This window comes from Eumetopias jubatus, unplaced genomic scaffold, assembly GCF_037043125.1.
Source record: "Eumetopias jubatus isolate StellerSeaLion01/CBP00866 unplaced genomic scaffold, mEumJub1_p1.0 scaffold_7, whole genome shotgun sequence".
In the NCBI taxonomy this organism is placed as follows: Eukaryota; Metazoa; Chordata; class Mammalia; order Carnivora; family Otariidae; genus Eumetopias; species Eumetopias jubatus.
Window position 1 is genome coordinate 81,356,640 of NW_028274813.1, and position 21,454 is coordinate 81,378,093.

A 21,454-nucleotide genomic window follows, 5' to 3' on the forward strand; every position below is an offset into this window, starting at 1 on the left:
AATATATGGAAATAACCTAAGTGTCCGTCAGCACATGAATGGATAAAGAAAATGTGACACACACACACACACACACACATAACACACACACACAGAGGAATATTATTCAGTCATAAAAACAAGGAAATCCTGCCATTTGTAACATGGATGAAACTTGAGGGTATTATGCTAAGTGAAACAAATCAAAGCCAGATAGACAAAGACACATACTGTATGATCTTACTTATATGTGGAATCTAAAACAAGCAAATTCATAGAAACAAAGAACAGATTGGTTGTTTCCAGATGCGGGGGTGGGGTGGGGTGGGGTGAGGGAAATGGCTAAAAGTAGCCAGAGAGTAGAAACTCCCAGTTAAAAGATGAATAAGTTCTGGAGATATAAATGTGCTGTATGGTAACCACAGTTGACAACACCGTATTGCATATTTGCAAGGTGCTAGAAGAGTAGATCTTAAAAGTTCTCTTCACAGGAAAAAATAACTGTACCTATGTGAGGTGATGGATGCTAACCAATCTTACTGTGGTAATCATTGTGCTGGGACACCGTAAACTTACACAGTGTTATATATCAATTGTAGTGCAATAAATCTGGAAAAAAATAAATACAATGAAATTCAAAAAAAGAAAGAAAATCTAATATCTGTAAGTAAAAACACTGTGGTGGTTCTTTCAGTGGCTTCTGGGACCAAACCAAGTATAAAACTGACACTTCCCAGGTATGTGCGATGTTGTCTAGCCTTGCTGTGCCTCAGTTTCCTCTCGTATAAAAAAACCTCACAGGGCTGTTGTGTGGGTTAAAAGTAGTAAACTATGCAAAACAATTAGAACAGTGTCTGGAGTGAGATCGAGTTCTGTGAACATTGCTGTTTGCTCCTTGCTGCTTGGGAGCACAAGGAACTTTAGTTTGGCTGCCAAGGCTGTTCCTCTTAGTGTTACCCCTCTGACCAATTATGTGCCATTCCTTCAGAGACTCTGTCATCCTCAAAGCACTTCATATTATGAAATATCTCCTTGGATGGTTGGGAAAAGGGGTGGACCGACCACTCTTAGTACAGGTCATAACTGATGGCCTGTACTACGTACGCTGCTCTCCCCCAGATCAGAAAAACCAGCACCTTTTCCTGTGGGAAGGCCAGTTCTGCCTTCCCCCCTGCTAAAGCAGGCTCTCTCATTTGTCCTTTATTCCCAAAACAAAAGCTTGATCATTTATTTTTTGCAGGGAGGGAAGCTGTCTTCAGGAAACCTGTATCACCACATGTATTAAAAATTGGAGAGTCTGGCATAGATAAAGCTTCTTAGAGTACAAGGCAAAATACCTCCCTTTCTTTTAAGTCTCCTATGCTAATGAGGGAAAATATATATTAATGTGAGAATAATTTCGTCTGCTACATTTGTGTTTATCTGTCTCCCCCACTAGATAGTAAACTCTGTAAAGGCAGCAAACTTGTCTTTTTCTGTATTTCACATTTATTAAATAAATGAATAAATAAATGTAAGTAGGGGTTTTACTTGGTAGCTGTGAAAATTTATCTTTTTTACTCTCTCACCCTTTCCCTTGGAACACAAACATAGGCAATGGTGTGCTGGTAAATGTTTAAAAACCAGCTCTCCAGACAGGTGGGAAAAGCCCTAATTTTAGCATTCACCAATTATGATGGTGTAAATATTCCTGCCAGAGGTGATTTCAAGCTACCAACGTGGAGCTCACAAAATTCTTGGCCATTTAACAATAGGCTCTCGCAAGCAGGTGCCAACTGGCTCTTGCAGACCACTGAAAACAGGTATTAGATTAATGTTACATCATTTAAAAAGGAAAACATGGTTTATTTAAGATGGATTGGAATTAAAATACAAATCCAAAAGTCATTCCCCTTTCTAGAGATATAAATACATGTATAAACACATAAAGGATAGATGGGGAGAAATGAGTTAAGATAGACAGCTATCTATAAAATACCAGCTTATAACGTTGGCCATTGGCTGGCATCTGGGAACTTGGATTTAGGGAGGGTTCTCACCATTGCCAGACCATAAGAGTGGCTCACTGTGCCCAAAGTGTTTACACAAATAATGTGGTTTATGGTGAATTCCTGTGTTCATTCTTGGAATATGAAATTTTTATACTTGCTAGGCAGAGGGTACCTACATGATTAGTCCCCAGTGAAAACCCTGGAGTCTCTAATGAGATTCGCTGCAACCCGTTGTCACAAGTCATCACTGGAGGAAATGAGCACATCCTATGTGATGACACTGGGAGAGGATCCTTAGAAGCTTGTGCCTGGTTTTCTATGGACATCCCCCCATGTGCCTTTTCCCTTTGCTGATTTTGCTTTGTATCCTTTCACTATAATAAATCACAGCCCTGAGTAGAGCTTTATATTCAGTCCTGTGAATCCTCTTAGTGAATTATAGAACCTGAGGATGGACCTGTGACCCTACCCCTACCCCAACATGGTAGGAAAATAAATAAATTGATCAGTGCTAGATACAACTAAGGCTACTATTATTTCAGAGCATTCAAGAGTCCACAGGGAATATGTTCTCTTCTCCTCCATACTGTCACAGCATGTTGAAAATGCTTTTGTTACAGCACTGAATGTATTACAGTATAAGTCCAGATCCCCTCAGCAACCCCCATTCTTGCTTCTACTCCAGGACAACAAGCTCCCCAAGAGCAGGAGCCACTGTTGTTGTTTTCACCTTTTCATCTATTCATCTTATAATGGGAAACATATTTCCCAGCACTTAGCACTTTCTAAATAAGTAGATAACACTGCATGGGGCTGTGGAAATTCTGAGTCAAGAGAGGGGCTGACTATAGGGTGAGGAATGAAAGACTACTTAGCTGAAGGGCCAATTTTGAAACTTTGTTGAAGGGGGGCAGGGGGAGGGCAGAACAGATATCCCTGCCCCACTCCAGACTTTTCTCCATACTGTTTTAATGACTGGGTTATGGGATATCCTACACACTCATTCCTCCTTGTGCTCCCAATGTCCAACATGCTATATATATATCGCTCTTTCTTACCACTCTAGGTACCTGACCAATTGTCCCAATTCCCATCTCACATTATGGCAGCAGAATGGACAGCTTGAGGCAGAGACACTACTAATGAAGAGGCATTTGAGAAGGGGTTCCTTCACTGGAAGATGACAACAAGATGGACACAAATCCTTAATTCTATGAAACACCAGATTTTCCCCTTATTGGCTATTAATTCCCTCATGTTTCATTAATACTGGTGTCAACACTTCCCAGTAACATGGAATTTAAAGGCATAAATTTAAATGTCTTCCATTTTCACTAATTCAGTCATACCTAACATTTTACTAGTAGACTGAAAGAATGCAAACCCAAACAGGACAGATGACTGGAACAATTTGGAATTATGCCTGACTTTTTTTTCCCTTTTAGGCTCATGTACAGAATGTTGAAAGCTTATTCACTTCTGGTAAATAAAGTTAACAGCAAGGAATAAAGAGATGAAACACCTAGAGAGATGATTCATATAAAATGGTATAAAAATGATGGGGTACTCATTGCATTTTTTATTTCCCAATGATGAACCATCACTTCCATTCCTCTTGCTCTGGAGTCAACATAATATAAACACAAATGAATTTAGTGCGAGAAAGTTTTATGACCTTTTATTATCTGGCCCAAATTCACAACAATGTCTGAAAAGATCGCCAGGAAATTTCTGTTTAGACTAATCAGAAAAGGAATAACTACTTATCAAGAAGGATAACTGTGTACTTTTTTTATTGGATTCAGCTCTTGGGCATAAATATAATAATGACTGTTAATTACTGTGCTTTATTAAATATGTTGTCCACCAGTTCAAAATGTGAATAGGCAACTATCTCTCAGTGGGTTATATGGAGGACCGACCATATGGCAGACTCTGTACTAAAAACACTGGGTACACAATGGTTAACAAAACAGACCTGGTGTTTGCCCTTATGTAGTTTAGAGATAAAGTATGCAAGAAAACAACCAAATGAATATTTAATCAAAAAGTATGTGCTATGAAGGCAGAGGGTGCTAGGAGAGAAAATTTACATTGAGTAGTTAGAAAAGGCTTCTCCAAAGGAATATACATTTAATCCAAGGCCCCAAGAGTAAGACAGAGTCAGCCAGGAACACATGTGCCTATTTGTAGGGATAGACAAGGTAGGGGTAAGTTTAGGCAGAGTGAACAGCATGTATGTAGCTCTTCGGCAGGAAAGACCTTTCAGAGACAAGGAACTGAAAGAAAGTCAATATGGTTGGAGCATAGTGAAGAAAGGACAGTGGTGTCTGATATTCACTAGAGTACCTAGCACAATGCCATGAGCACACTAGTGCTCAATACATTTTCACTGAACATGAATAAAATTCCTATAAAAAGAAACTTTTCAGGAGATTAAATTATAATGTCATCCCAAATAGCCATTCTTTTGTCTCTACCAAGAAGAGAAACCATTGGGTGGGGAGGGTACACAGTCTCCTGGGACAGCCATAGAATAATGTGGGGATTAAGAATTTTATGCAGAGGGTGAAAAAAAAGAATTTTATGCAGTGAAAATAAAATACGGCTAGTGAAGTGGTCTATTAGATTAACCAACTTAGTTCAATGGACTTGAACTGGGGTGGATGGATTGGTGACAGTTGGTAAGGGGGATCTGATGGACTTAGACAAAAACTGCAAAGATTCCATTACCCTTTCCTCTCTGGCCTCATCAACAACTGTATCTCTCGGGTTAAATCCAAAGCAAATGGGGCTGATAGGGCAAAACAAAACAAAACTGGTTTTTACTCTGTTAGTATTAGTGTGAAACTAAATCACTGACATTTTCCTGTCATGTAAACTTTAATCCAGGAAAGATGAGTCCAACCTCACTAGAAGTGCTGCCAAGACATCCTGAACTCAGATTATATTTCAGCTATAAACAACTGAGGAATGACTAAGCTACGAAGGAAATAAGCAGCACAAAGTATACTGCCACAACTGCTTCAGATGAAACTGATATTGAGGTAAAGGAAAATAATCAAGCGATGTTCTGAACATATTTCAACTCTCTGAAATTGGAGGTACTCCAGTCAAGTACACACAATTAGCAAAAAAAAAAAAAAAATCATTAACAGAGTCCTCTGCCTTCTTGGGCATTATTTTATCATCTTGGGGACCCACCTGAACGAGTTGAATCAATGTGAATTAGAAATGTATGGATTAAATCTCTCAAAATCACCACATGTGATTGAGGTTTTGACAAACTAAAAGACCCACTGAAAGGTATGTGGAAATGTTTTCAGAATCTAAGAACCACCGACCCTGTGAATATTATGATCCTCCTCATATTTTTATGTTTAACAAAATAATGCCCATCATCACTGTTCATAATTTTTAAGTATTTGCAAGTAAGGTTAACCACTCTTATTCGAAAATGGTGGAAGGGATTCTAATCTGGAATATCCTAAGATTATATGGGAGATGGTAAATCTGGAAGTCAGCTAGAGTATCATACCTACCAGGGTTCTCAGTAGCAAAACCAGAATTGACTCTAGTTAGTTTAAACAGAAAAGGAATTCATTAAAGGAAATCGGGAAGCTCACCAGTTTCCTTAGGGTCTAGAGAGACAGACTGAGGCTTTGCAGCTAGGAAGAGAGCCCAAACCACACTCCCAGAGCTGCCCTAGGAAAGAGACTTGCTGTGGCTGGTTCAGCCCAGACCTTCCAGACTGCAAAGATGATACTGGTGACTTGATGACAGAAGCTTTCCATTCTTGGCTCCAAAAACCAGGTGTGTCTTCTGCCACACTAACTGAAACATGGATTTTCCATACTCTCTCCTTACATGGATCAATTACAAATCAACGATTTCTATGGATGTATTTGATTGGCAGAACCCAAGTCACATGCCTATGTCCCACCTAAAAGGGAATCTCAGTGGAGAGATTCTGGCTTCTGCCTTGGAGAAGAGGGACACATCAGGTAGAAGTTTCTACAATCATAACAAGGGTGCTCATATGATTCTGGATGGCTACCACATGATGGATGCCCTTTACAATTTAGACTGTGTACTATTTCCTAGGTATCGATGACATTTCATAATCTTGTTTTGCCATGCAACTCATTATACATAAGCTCCTTATTTTTCTTCATGGCCATTTTTCTTATTAATTATATTAAAGACTCTTGTTTACTCAACATTTTGCAATCAAACACATTTTTTACCTGGACCACAAGTAGAAACAAAAGAAGTAAACACCTTTAAAAATCGGGGGGGGGGTGAGATTGGGATGCATGAAACATTATGCATTTGATTAACATGAGTATATTGTAGGCATTCAACTCAAGGCCTACTGATCCTTTATTTATTTTTTATTTTTTTAGTTTATTCTGTGTTATGTTCCCCAGCTTATAGAAAAGTTACTCATATACCTTCCACCTAGATTCATCAATTTTGTTTGCTGGAGAGTCCAGGACAGTTGTTTTTCAGAATGTCCCTCAATTTGGGGCACCTGGGTGGCTCAGTCGTTAAGTGTCTGCCTTCGGCTCAGGTCATGATCCCAGGGTCCTGGGATCGAGCCCCGTATTGGGCTCCCTGCTCCGCGGGAAGCCTGCTTCTCCCTCTCCCACTCCCCCTGCTTCTGTTCCCTCTCTCACTGTGTCTCTCTCTGTCAAATAAATAAATAAAATCTTAAAAAAAGAAGAATGTCCCCCAATTTGAATTTATATGGTTGTTTTCTCATGACTAGATTTAGATTAAACACATTTGGTAGAAATGCTACATAGGTGATGATGTATCCTCAGTAATTTCTAAAATAAGCCACGTGATACCAGTTTATTTCCTTATTGGTAATATTAAGTTGAATCAATTGATTAAGTTGGTGGACTCTAGGTTTCTTCTTTAGAAAGTTATTTTTCTTTCTGTGTAATTAAAAAGTGATACTCTGAGAACGTGTGAATATTTTGCTTCCTGACAATCTTTTCACCAATGATTTTAGCATCCACAGACAATTCTTTGCTGAATCAATTATGACTATGATGATCGCAAAATAAAGATTTTCACATTCTACCATATCTTCTACATTATTAGTTGGCATTCCTTTGTAAAAGAGGGTTTCCCCTTCCGGTTCATTGCTTCATTCATTCATTTGTTCTTATGAGTATCAACTCATTAATTTATTTTCTTATTCAATATGTTGTAATATATTACTGACAGTTTCTAATTTGGTGTTCAAAATTATCCAAATTTAGCCAATGGGAAGCCCTTCCAACTGACTCCTGTGTCATTTTGACATGGATCTATCAGATGTTTAGCATTCCCTTAATTTTTAGCTCAACACGATGTTTCAAGAACACCTAAAACTTGTCCTGCCCCAAGGCTAGAATCAGCATTTTTCCAAGAATCATTAGTTCCTTTTAGAGAAAAATGAAATGATGTTTAGATGCCAGGATGTAGATGCTAGTATGTTCATTCCTATTGAGAATCATTGCTTCTAGTTTCTTACAGTTGACAAAGCTGGGAAATATTTACATCTATATCTATCTGTATAGTTTGATAACTTTACTTCAATCTAACACCATAGGATTTTTCCTTTTCTACTCTCATTCCATTATTTTGCATGTTTTCCCACCTCTCTCTTTCCATACTTCAGCATAGGCAGAATAATTTAGTTTCTCCACAGAGGCACATTACATCCCCTGGCAGGGGGCTACATTGGCAGAACCCAAGTCACATGCCTATGCCCCACCTAAAAGGGAACCTCAGTGGAGAGAGTTCTGGCTTCTGCCTTGGAGAAGAGGGACAGACACATCAGGTACAAGTTTCTACAATCATAACAAGGGTGCACAGAGGTACATTACATCCCAGGGTTGGGTGAATGAATTATACCCCTGATGACACTACCTCTGCTGCATCATCCCTGGTAGCCTGATCATCCCAGTCTTGTACCCTCAAAGCCAGTCTTGACTTCTCCCTTACTCAGGGTCCCCTACCTGTGAAGTACCCTCCTTATCCTCATACACAGAAATGTTCAGGGTCCCCATGTGTTTATTGTTCAACCCTCTTTTGTCTCTTCTTCCCTTTCTGAGCTTCTCTGCCCTCTTCCCAAGCTGTGGGACAGCTGCCTCCCTATTAAAGTATAAAGCAATATTAACATCATTACTGCATGTGCGCTAAAACCCCAAGTTTTCTGTTCTTCTGGAATAGCATGTGTGGTGGAATAATCAAGTTTCAATGACCCATGTCAGTTACACAACAAAGCTAGACCCTATAACAAAATTTCACAAAATGGAAATTGACCTCGAATTTCTTTAGCACTGTGTAAATAAATCTGGGTGTATTCAACTTTGTCTTGGCAATTTTTGTATATTTGCAATATTTGGATTAGAAATAAAATAGACTGGACTTTGCTACCTGAAAAAATTATTTATCATAAAATTATTTATCATAATTATTAAAATTATGTATTAAAGTTCTTTATTAAAAATTATTAATTCTGGGGGTGCCTGGGTGGCTCAATCACTAAGCGTCTGCCTTTGGCTCGGGTCATGATCCCAGGGTCCTGGGATCGAGCCCCGCATCGGGCTCCCTGCTCGCCGGGAAGCCTGCTTCTCTCTCTTCCACTTCCCCTGCTTGTGTTCCTGCTCTTGCTATCTCTCTCTGTCAAATAAATAAATAAAGTCTTAAAAAAATAAAAAAATAAAATAAAAATTATTAATTCTGTTAAATACATTTTTATTTCAGACACTGTATTTTTCATCTCTAGAAGTTCTCTTTTATTATTGACTTATTTCTTTATTATGATCATGCTGTTCTTTAGGAACTATTGATCACGTTTGTAATAGTTGATTTAAAATAATTCTCTTTTAATTTCATCATCAACGTCATTTCTGGTTCTGCTTGTATTTTCTCCTATTTTGTGGTAATAGTTGGCTGCATCTTTGCTTATGTAGCAAATTTTTATCGAATATGATATGATATGATATTATGCATGTTACAATAATGAGTATTTACTGTTTTCTTCCCTTAAAGAGTGTTGAAATAGTCTTATTAAGTAATTAGATTACTTGCAAAGTTTGCATTTCCAAGGTTTTTTTTAAGCTTTATTGTTTGTTTTTAAGCTTTGTTAGGATTGGTTTAGAGTAGCCTTTACTCTAGGACTGATTTAGCCATAGTACCAAGTCATGACCCTTCTAGGTTCTTTATTGAATCTCCTGAGTGTTTGTTTGTTTATAAAGATTGTATTTATTTATTTGACAGAGAGAGATCAAGCACAAGCATGGGGAGTGGGAGAGGGAGAAGCAGGCTCGATGAGGGGCTCAATCCCAGGACCCTGGGGATCATGACCTGAGCCGAAGATTGATGCTTGACTGACTGCGCCACCCAGGCGCCTCTCTCCTGAGGGTTTAAAGAGATCTCTCTGCTCTAGCTGAAAAGAGTTTGAATATCTCTCAACCTAGTTAAAGTTCTAGGAGTTGTTCAGTTTATACTTACCTGATAGTTATTTTCCCCTAGCAGTTGCTTTTTGTGGAGTTTCACTGTATACACACAGAGTTAAAGGGATTTTTATGAATGTTTCTCTGCATAGATCGCTCCTCTCTGTCCTACAAGTTCTGGCTGCTTCAGCCTTCCTAAAAGCCAGTGTTTGTCTTTTCAGCTCAGCAAGCTCTCATGCACTTGCTGGGGATCTTCCCCCTCAGGCCATCTTCTATAGGCAGAAGTCAAGGCCAATAGCAGGCTTCATCTCTGTTTCCGTTTTCTCAGTGATCACAGCCTTGTTCTGCTTACTATCTCAATGTTTGAAAGAGTTATTTCATATATTTTATCTGGTTTTCTAGTTGGTCATGTAAGTATACTGGTTCTTTAGCAGTCAGAAGCAGAAACCAACCATAAATAGATTTTAAAGAAAGAGTTATGTCCCTTCTTTTTATCACTCATTGGCCAGAAGCGAGGCTACCTTTACCTACAAAGGAGACTAGACATGTTGCTTTTCTCTGGATTGTCATATGCCCAGTGAAAAAAATCAGAGAAGAGTGGATTCTGAGAAAGAATGAGCATTATCTACCATAATTGTATGGTTGTTAGGTCATTTACCAGTTCAGTAGTTCCCTGAGAGGAGGGTCACTGTTTTTTTGTTTGATTGTTTTTCATTTTGGTAGCCGATGCAGAGCCTGGTGCTCATGAGAGGTTCAGGAAAAATAAAATTGAAGGGAACATGGCTCTGAATACTGAACTCATAATTATCCAAACCACCAAAGAGAAAATTCGGCATGAGGAAAGAAGACAACGTATGCTGGAAGGAGAGAGCCTTGGGAAAAAAGTTGAAACTTACCTTGGAGCTCCAAATGCATTAACCCATAGATTATTTAAAAACTCTCTTGAGGAACTAGAGACTGCAGAAGCCCTGTTGCTCCCCTCACCTCCAATGTCCTTCTCTTGTCACCTATGTCAGACCATAAGCAAGCTACTAGATAAAGCCTTTTCGGACCACCCAGGCTACAGCAAACAGCTCTTTTATATCATGATTTGTATCAAGTTCTTAAAGTATATGATGATTCACATAGTTTATTTCTACCCTCAACAAGGTGGAATCTATTTGAAATGGCAAAATCTTTTTAAAATTATCTTTTATTTCTGTTAATTCTTTGCTTTCCTCACAGTACCCCCTACACTGAGTACAGAACATATTAAATAAAAACACTGTTTGAACAACTGATTGAAAGTTGTTTGACGGTTTCAAATCAAAAGACAACGAGCATGGGGATATGACCTGTCTTCTGACAAGCTGGGGTGATGGGACCACTTTCTCAGGGAGGTGGTCCTTGACTACTCTCTTGAAGTGGGAAAGCACACAATATCACCACATCCCTTATTTATTTTAATTTTTTCCCTCAACCTGGCACCATAAAACATACAAGATACGGTAAATATTTATTTTCTTTATTGTATTTTTTTTCCATTCAAATAAGGGCTGGGAGTTTTATTCTTATTTGTCCCTGCTATATTTTGAGTACATAAACATTAGTGGAATGAAAGAATGGAAGAAGGTAACTAAGGAGATAAGTGAGGAACTCATGGAAGTTACTGAGATGAGGTCTTCAAGTGAGATACGATGTTGGCTACACTCTACAGGACAAAGGGGGTTCTATTTGATGATAAAAGGATTTGGGTCTTCAAGGGCCATGTAAAAGGGGAAAATATGAAGATGTGGTAGAAGGGTTTTTCTCTACTCTATTTGTTTAATTCAGCCAATTCATATTTTGAGTTTGTATGAGAATCTTTCAATAGTCAAGATAGAAAATGACCAAATCAAAGAAAACGTTATGAAAATGTTTAGATTTGTAACTAAAAATTAAACAAAAAAAACCATAAGTGCATGCTCTAATTTTTATCTTCAATCAATGAATGTAGGTAGTCTTTTACATAAAAGGGATTTTTTTTGCAACAAGTCCTATAAAAACAATATTTTTAACAACTAGTCCCTGCCCCTGTTTTCTTCTACATTAGGGTTTGAAAATGGGTGTTTAGTTTGATTCTCCTTTTCTCATTTAGACTGGAATCCCTTTTCCATTCCTTGGACTCCATTTGAGCATGAAGGGGCTCATTATTGCAAAGTTAAAAAGCCATAAGCAAGGGGAGTTCATAAAGCAAACTGCAACAAGGGCGTAGCTATCATCTGACCATCATAACAACTCTGAATTGCTGGGTGGCACCAGAAAGCTCACTGGTACCTTGGCATATGGCAGTGGGAGCCTGGTAATTTGGATAGATTAAAAGGTGGTATGCAATTACCATTAGGCTTTCATCCAATTCTGAGATGAGTGTGTGTGTGTGTGTGTGTGTGTGTGTGTGTGTGTGTGTGTTGTGTTGTGTTGTGTTGGGTAGAGTCAGGAAAGGGGAAAGAAGTAAGGAAAGAGGAGAGAAGAGGAGAGGAGAGAAGCATGATAAATCAATCCTAGGCTCTGCTAACTTCATGTTTTAATTATAAACGACCTAGAGGGATCATGGCTCTACCTCTATAGTCTTTCTCTTTCCGTGGATCTCAGTATTTTATTGGCTGAAGCCCACCAACCTGGTTGATTAATTGGCTTTGCCCACTCTACTTTTTTATCAAAGGAGTATTCTAGCAGAAAGGTGGGATTCAAATTCCACAATGCATACAGCTTTCAAATGACGAAAGACATGAAAATAATGAGCAAAGGAGAAATGGAGGTTGGGTTCAGGAGGAGAGTGATGTATCAAAGAAGTAGTAGACCTTTCCTTCATTGTGAATTTGATTCACACATGTGCCCCACATGTTTCTGGTTTGAAACCAGGATCTTAGCATGTGACAGCATTCCAGGGTGTGTGTGGCTATCTAGAACAAGAGATCAACCAACAGAGCTACACTGAATTGTTCCTCGAAGAAGGCATGCATTGACAGTGTGAGAAAACATGACACCCAGCTTTCTCCCAACACAAACATCAGCTCTAGGTTTAGATAAGGTACCTAACCTTGTAGCCAGGTCTTGGGGCAACTGAACTCATTTACCCATATGAATGTTGTGTGGGGATTCAAAAGCTGAAATTTATAGAGCCCAGTGAGCTGAAAATTATAGGGCATTGTGCTACACAGGAGCCTAGTTTCATGTTTATTTTGAGATTTGCAATTTCAAATTTAGTTACGAATAAAAGATTCTTTACAAGATCATAGTCACTTGTTCCTCTTACACTCTTGGTAATAAACTTCGCAGGGCTGGCAAACCCACTAACCCTTTTGACTTAGATACAGAAACCTATGACCCAGGTGGATGGGTAATACTTGCTCACCCAGCAACTCCTGACATGAAGGTATCTTCTTTTTGCAAGAAGTACATCAAGGTCCATAAGTAAAGAACTGTAGATTGCATAAACTCAATGGTCTTCCTCCTGTCTGCCTCATGTCCCTGGGATAAAATAGAGAAGGGGGACTTCTTTGGTCCTTTCTGATCTCAGCTGCAGATGCCTCTGATGTCTTTTCCTGGCATTTATTCCTTCTCTTCCATCTGTGTCTATCACTGCATTTTTGCATGCCAGTTTAATGACTCCATTGTGCCTGCAAGAACACTTAGCCACTTTTCTCAATTACTTCTCTTGTATTGGAGAAAAAGAAAAAGCTCAACCTAATCTGGGCTTAGGCAATAAACACATTTTAGCACTGCAAACAAATTATCTAAATGTGTTGGGAGATATTCTGCTTTCTTGGTAAATGCTAACAATTGTACCATATGGAAATGTGCACGGCCAGGGAGGTTAAGAAAATAATGCCAGAGGACAGGGTGACAGAGGGAGGGTAGTGGTGCTTACCATGCACAAGGCTGTGGCTCTGTGCAATACCTGCTATGCTATGCCTTCAATGTGGGACTTCCGGATACAGGAGATACTTCAGCCAGCCTTGTGCAAACCCCTGGCTTCAAGATTGATGAGAAGAAATAAGAGCCTGCCTGACCCTGAGTCCTAATGATGAAGTCATCAGACTTATAATCTAAACTACACTAATAAACCTGAGCTTCAGATCCATCCACCATGGTAAAACAGGAATGACTCTCCTTCCTCTTCTCCTCTTCCCCTGCTCCTCCCTAGAGCTGTTCCTCCCATGACCTACTCTGTTCATTCCACGGGTTGCTGGGAGGATCAGGAGCCAATGCTGATGACAATGATCACAGCAGTGGCTGCCATTTGTGGTGCATGTTCCATGTACTAGACTCTAACACGTCCACCTCCATCCTCAAATAACCTAGGGACAGGAGCAGTGCTATCCACATTTATCCAGGAGGAGAGTGAGAGTGAGCACAGTGAAGGAAGTACCAAAGAAATAAAGCTAGCAGTGGTGGGCATCTCTGAAGGCCAGGCCTTCTCTGAGCTACTGTGTGTCATTTAATCTGTAAAACACAGTGTAGATGTTTGGTATTGGTTACAGTTCTCAGAGCCCTTTGCAACCATAATACTGGAACTGTAAATTCTCCTTGGTGCCCTAGGAAATATGTGAGCCAGGATGTTTAGAAAAAGATACCTGACAGGTTATAAGGGTAGCACCTCAAGGGATAGGCTTTTGACAGGATCTATGAATTCCTTTCTTTAGCTCACTTCCAAATTCACCATGGGAGGTAAATTAAAAAAAGGAAATGCTGAAAAACGATTGTTAATTCTCCTCTGTTAACACTTTGTGTCTCAGTCTCTCTGATGGCAAGTATTTTGGATCAAATAGTAATACATAACCTTTATATATAGGACTTAAAAATGTCCACATTTAAACTTCCATACAACTTGTCAACTACTATGTCAGTTTTACAAATGAGAAAATTAATCTGTTCAAGAAGGAATAAGTTGTATCTTAAGTCTGTTTGAGTATTTCCCAATTAGAAAAATCTTCCATAATTTGGGTAGCTTATATGTCCCAGTTTGCCTGGTTGTTCTAGCATAATTAACTCTCAAATTCATTCTCATAATTCACTAGTTTGAAGAATAAATTATATGGTCAACCTACCCAAAACCATGGAATTAAATGCAGAATTTCACTTGCAACTAATAGATCTTGATAACACGTTGAGATATGCCTTGGGCCATCAGGGACACAACTGTGCCTGTCCTGCACAAAGGTAATTCCTTAAGCAAGGTATATATTCGGGGCATCAGTAATTATTTTTTTTAGCTCTCTCTACCTATATACCTGAAAGCCCCTCTTTGGGTCAATCATGCAATGTTTGTTTCCCAGCCAAGCTGCACATTAGAATCACCTGGCGAGCCTTTTATATTTTTTTAAAGATTTATTTATTTATTTGTTTATTTGAGAGAGAAAGAGATGGGTGGGGGAGGGGCAGAGGGAGAGAGTCCTAAGTAGACTCCACACTGAGCACAGAGCCCAATGCAGGGCTCAATCTTGCAACTCTGAGATGAGGACTGAGCCAAAGCCAAGAGTCAGATGCTTAACTGACTGCATCACACAGGCACCCCCCTGGTGAGCCTTTTAAAATCAGGGCTGCCTCAGTTCCACCCAGGACCAATGCAGCTAGGATTTCAGGGGTAAGGTCTGGGAAACAGCATTTCTTAAAAGCTCTCCAGACAGACTTTTGACAGTGCAGCCAGAAATGATGATTGGCAACATGTGAACAAGTACAAGTTGATCCTGATGAAGTATATGGGTGCCATGGGGAAGGCACCACAAAGGAAAGATCTGAGTTGGGGAGTGTGCAGTGTTGCCAAGGAGTGGAAAAGAAAGGTATTTGTGGCTACCTTTTCTATTTTATGAAACCTTTATGTGTTTATCTCAATTTAATGGAGTGTGGTATTGTTAAAAATGTGATTTGTTTTGTTGAACAGATAACTGAGTCTAGTCTCCAACTCCAATACCTGTCTCTCTGTAACTTTATTTAGATCTGTTACACCTTCTTGCTTATTGTGTGTCTGTGTTTTGTGGAGTTACAATGGGAACAGGATTATTCAGAAGGAATTGTGGATGAAAATAAAACTTGTAACTGTTAGCATCATGTCTTCTAAGGGATAAAACTTTTGTCTTATTTTACTTATTTCAGAAAATGCTCACTGAGAAAGGAGAGGAGAAGTGCCCCATCGTACAGAGAAAGACATAGGGAACACAGAGAAGTGAGGGGCTGAACCAGGGGGGATCATGCAGTGAGGAATCCCAGACCTTGAATTAGCAGTCAAAATTTTAAACCATTAATTTAATTCTCTGTGAAACTTTAAGTACTGTGAAAGGAAGTTTCACTATTTTCCCAATCCATGAGAGTATTTTTAGAGTATTATTAGACCTATTTTATGGTTATTTATTACAATAAATGTTTATTTTTCTTTGAAGTGTACTAAATCATATCTTAATCTCTTTGATATAATTTTTCCATGGAAAGAAAATAACATTTCAGTTGATGTAATTTCAGTATGCTGGTTGCTGAGTCTCCTGTTTCAGGGCCAGTTCAGAACCTGTGCCTGGGGGTGCAGGAAGCCAGGCCAGAGACTTGTTCCTTCCTGGTGGAGGTCACTGCCGTGTAGAATTGCTGAATTCTTCACTGACAACTCAACTCCAAGTAACTCACATTCTTTCCTTTAGTTTTTTTTTTTTTTTTTCTGTGTAAATAATATTTAGTCCATCCTAGGATTCTATTCTAAGAGGTAATTTCTCAGCATTTCCTCAAGCTGCAACCCTCTCCAAACTTTAATCTTGAGTCTAATTCTTCAGTCTTTCCTCCCTATTCCCTGATGATTTGCCCTTATTTTCTCTGAGGAAGAAGGACACGCAGAAATGAGCAAAGAGCTTTCAATACTACATGCCCAAGAGGTGCTTTACCCCAAAACTTAACCCACTGTACCAGCCATTGTGGGTATAGGAGAAGGGAGGAAGGCACATGTTCCTACAGGCAAGAACTTTTGCTAGTCTTCAGTCAGCTATGTTAAGAGTAGAGGAAAGAGGTCTCCTGGGTGGCTCAGTCAGTTAAATATCCTACTCTCGATTTTGGCTCAGGTCATGATCTCAGGGTTGTGGGACTGAGCCCCATGTTGGGCTCAGCGCTGAGCGTGGAGGCTGCTTAAGATTCTCTCTCTTTCACTGCCCCTCCCCCCCAAAAAAAGAGTAGAGGAAAGAAATGGGGAATAAGACTCCTGCCACCCTTCTTTCATGCACTGATTATTCAGGAACAGGTAGAGTGGTAAGTTCAGGGCCATTCCTTAGACCCAGGATCTGGTGTCTCAGCCTGTGTAAAATAATAATATATAATATTATTCGAAGTAGAAGTAGGAAAATAATCCCCTTAATTTAGTTCCTGCAGACTGGTGGACCAGCAGAAGTAAAAATTAAATCCAAAGATGGTCCTTAATAGCCAAAACTCCTGCTGATGTTTCCCTGTAGAAGTCTTCAGTGGTCTCACGTTGCTGAGCAGAAGAGGTGATTTCCTCTTAGATAGAATCTAAGAGGAAAGACTGAAGAATTAGACTCAAGATTAAAGTTTGGAGAGGGTTACAGCTTGAGGAAATGCTGGATATGAACGAAGTCATGGGTGGAGGTGCTCACTATAAGTGGCTTTGTTAGCAGCCTTGGCTATGAGTTTAGGACTTTTGTTGGTGACCTCTCATCTTCCTTTGTCTAACCATACAGCTCATGGTGACATTTCAGAGCATGGTGCCACCAGCAAATGATGCTTACTTTTGGTCTTTTGAAGGAAGACTGCAGTTAACAGTTATATTGACTTTAAATTTAGCAGCATTGGGCAAGAATAGAAATGTTCTAATCCTGTCTTCTCCTACGGAATGTGAATTGTGGTCAGAGTAATATGTTTTTGACTCCTGTGATTTAGATCAAGTTTCATAAGCCAGACAGGGCGTAGGGAGCCAGGCTGCAGCAGCCACTCTCCCTGGTAAACAGTGTCACACCTCCTCTGGACAGCCTAGAGCACCATGTGTGCCCTGGCATTAGAGACACCTCGCCAGGGCTTGTCTGGTCTCCCTGCCTTATTTCTCTGCCCAATGTTCATGTGGCGCTTGGCTTCCAATTCTTAGAACTGGGCAATGCAATGATGTGCAGGTGTGAGAGGTACACACATGTGTACCTAGAGAAGGCTGCCCCAGAAAAACACACCAGGGCCTGGATGCAACTCAGAGTTTTAGGTTTCCACTTCTCATAAGGGAAAGGTCACTCATAAAACTTCCACTGGGGAAGCCTGAGTTGGCCTACCAGGGCAATGCCATCTGATGGGCCATTCTATCTCTGTAGAGCAGACCCAGGAAGGTGTCAGAAGGTCATGTGTGTAGACAGAAGCCAGCAGGAAAGTCTGCCTACCTTCATAGGCCACTAAGGAAATAGTTCCCCAGATGTCTGCTGGATTTAACACTGTCATCTCTCTTCCACCGTATGGGCTAAGCACCTTTGTTTTGAAACAGATGGGTCATTTCACACATTGTGCTTCAGCCACTGTCTCTTAAACATGCTTACTGCCATAGAATTCTAAATGCAATCAGGGAGTAGAGAGTTTTTATCTTCAGAGGAAAATACTGTGGAGTTTTCAGTCTTCCAGAGGACTTGCCTACAATTTTACCTCCCCTCTCACCTTGATAACATTAACAATTTAAAGGTATGATACCTGGCTAGGTAAATGCCTTTTGGGAATAGGAATTAGGATATACACCTAGGAAGGTGGATTTCAGAAGAGAGGAGAAGAGAATTAAAATGAGAGGTTTAAGAGGGTGCAAAAATAAAATTTAACTGATATATATCAATTTTGCTGAGTTACAATCATGTATTTTAAGGAATTCTATACAATCAGATAGGAATTCTTCACTAATTTCCTTTTTATTTATCCATATGTAATAATCCATATTAGCGAAGAAATAACCTCTACTTCCTAGGTCACAGATACTCAGCCTCTGAAAATATTAAGGTCTTATCAAAGTTCAGCTCAAATTCAGCAAGGGAATAAAGATCCATGGTATACTTAATAATAGCTAAACTTAGGGAGTCTTAAATTGCCTGCCCAAACATTCTCTTCTTGCCTCTGTTATCGTTAGTAAATGTGTACTGAGAATATTCATCAGATGTTCAGATTAATTTGGACTATAAGCAAGTTAATGCATGGACTCTATAGACAATTTTTAAAAGTAGCAATAATATCATATGTTAGTTTTCTCTTTATGTATCTACTCCTTGAACCTTCTGATTTATTATTATATTAGGTCCATCCTTATTAATTACCTTTCATTGGTAAGATCTCTTAGTATGTAAATGTAAAAAATATTTGATTTAACTAACTGGATGAGCATTTTAAAACACCCATAATTGATCATAAGTACTGAATTTTCCTTCTTTTTTTTCTTTGAGTTTCTTCTCCTTACTGAATGTTTTACCTCTAACCAGGTGGATTTTTTTTTTATTCTTAATTTTTTTTTAATATTCAGTGAGGCTTATTTTCTAATACTTTCTAAAGTCTACTCATTGGTAAACTACAGTTCTTGAGATACATGATATCTGCTAATAAATTTTTGTTCCACTGTTCAATGAAAATATTGTACTTGATTTGGTCAAAAATTATCCCCAGATTAGAGCTATCAGAAAGGAATTTGTTTACTCCACAATTAAACATTTGGTTTACACTATCAGCAAAATATTCTGTAATTAGTTACACTTGTGAAAAAATAACATAGCCCTTTTGCAGGGGCCTTCAGAATTTTAACATCTCACACCATCAGTCAGGCTCTTAAATGTAAATCTGTGATAAGACACATTGACTTCTGGCCTAATGTTAATTGGGGTGATATAAAAGCCGTGCAACCCAAACAGAATCTTATTTTCTCTGTTAGTAAGAACAGTCAAAATCCTTCCATAGAAGGGTGCGTCATTAATGGAAGCATTTCAGATGTCTCTATCAGAGAGTCAGGAGATTCCCTCTGGATTACCCTGCACTACCCCGCATACTGGAACTGGAATTCATATTGTGAGGAGGAAATGTGGTTTGGGTCAAGCGTAGGAGTTACCCTTGGAATCAAATCTAAGTGCTCCAGAAACTGGGGTCTATAAGTCTGATTTAATAGAATCTATAATCATCCCAATGTGGCAGATATAATAACATTCCTAGAAAAACTCACATTATTAGAGTTACTTAATTTATAGGCAAGTCTGGGATTCCCAGCAGTTAGGAGATACTCGAGGTGAGAGACATTATTGCCTGAGGCCACTCTAGTTTCCTCATGGTGTGTAAAATCATCACAGCCTCATCATTATTTAAAAACAGGCTTAGGGACATAAATATGTATATATATGTATATGTATGTGTATATATGTAAATATGTGTATGTGTACATATGTGTGTATATATAGGTATATGTGTGTGTGTGTGTGTACATATCTATCTATCTATCTATCTATCATTCAGGTATCCACTAAAGAAAAACAGACCGAGGCCAATGAAATTAATCCATCATCATCCTGTTGGCTGGCTCTACCTCCTACAGAAGCTGAGGCTCTTTTCCTCAGCTGGCTTGCCAGTGGGCTTGAGCCTCAGGAGATCTATGATTACCATGATTCACTGATCATGCAGAAGCCAAACTGGCTCCTTCTTTGTCCTGAGGCTTCATCTCAGGACCTTGGCCTCTCTTCTCTCTTAGCAAAGAGAAAAGGGCAGCAATAAATCTGAGGAACCAGATAAAAACACCAAGCTATGACCACCCTTTTAATATTACCATCAAAATTGAACAAAAACTCATTAAGAGTTTCAGCATTTGAACTAAGGATTTGAAAAAAAAATTGGCAGGAAAAGGCACATGAGCAAAGCAGAATGTTTCCAGAGGATATAGAGCTTATTTTAATGAGACCTCAATGATCTTCAGGAAATTTAATGGGAAACTTTATTCTAGCTGGTTTAAATTAGCTATGTTTTGAGAAGTTTCTTAAAACTGGGAATTAATAAACAGAAAAATAAAATCTATTCAAATTTTTGGAACTTATGCAATTCTTTATCTAGCTGTAAGAAAACAATTATTGGGAATAATATGTATCAGAATTTGGGGAATCTTTTTGTCTTGCCATGTTCCCTTTTCAAGCATCCTGCTAATCCTCAGAGGAGCCTGGCCAGCTTTTCATTTGTGGACATGAACAAGTTTTGTATCTAGCTTACCAAATGTGAAGCATAAGTAGTCCCTGTTCTCTCAGGAGATTATGAGAGAGAGAGACATATATTGAAATAAAGGAGTGAAAAAAGAAGTGTGAATATGAGTGGGGGTCAAAGCAGAGGTGAGAAGAAAGGCTCTAGGTAGTTTTGCCTAAAACCAACTTGCTGAATGATCACCTTCCCAAATGACTATCTCACTCAATTTCCTTTTAACTATTTAATTGTAGCTAATCAGTTTTATTTTACCTTCCTTACATTTGAGGAATGCTGCTCTGGTCTCTGCTGCCAGATACCTGCTCTAACGAAATATTGAGGGTGAAGAGAGGTGGAAATTGAGGGGTATATAAAGACATATTCAAAAAGTAAAAAGTTTTGAATATGAATAATTTGTACTAAAATTTTCATTATTTGTACATATTAAAAGAAGAATATATTCATAAGAGTTTTCATATTTAAGAACACAGCTTCCAGAAATATATTCTTATGGAGTATATCATGGGTATACCTGTCAAATAAATACTGGTTCAGGGGAAACATGACACAAACTAGGCCAATCAGAATTCTTCCCTGGGAACAACATACAGATATTGAAAGTCAGCAGCCCTGGGCTATGGAGTTCAGAAAACAGATATTTGGGACTGACAAAAGTGATCTTTGTTCTCTGTCTACAGACTTAAGCTGGCTAGTAGGAATAGGCAGAAATGGAGGAGGTATTGCCTTAGTCCTTTTGGGCTGCTATAACAGAATACCATAGACTAGGTGGCTTGTTTATAAGAAAATTATTTCTCACAAAATTTATTTCTCACAGCTTTGGGGGCTGGGAAGTGCATGATCAAG

At 39.0% G+C, this 21,454-nt stretch overlaps 1 long non-coding RNA gene across 2 annotated transcripts in view; it reads right to left on the reverse strand.

Annotated features, from left to right (window-relative positions):
* The window catches only part of LOC148163932 (uncharacterized), a 152,918-nt gene that overhangs the window by 56,297 nt on the left and 75,167 nt on the right, over window positions 1-21,454 (reverse strand). The gene's annotated exons all lie outside the window — the stretch shown is intronic.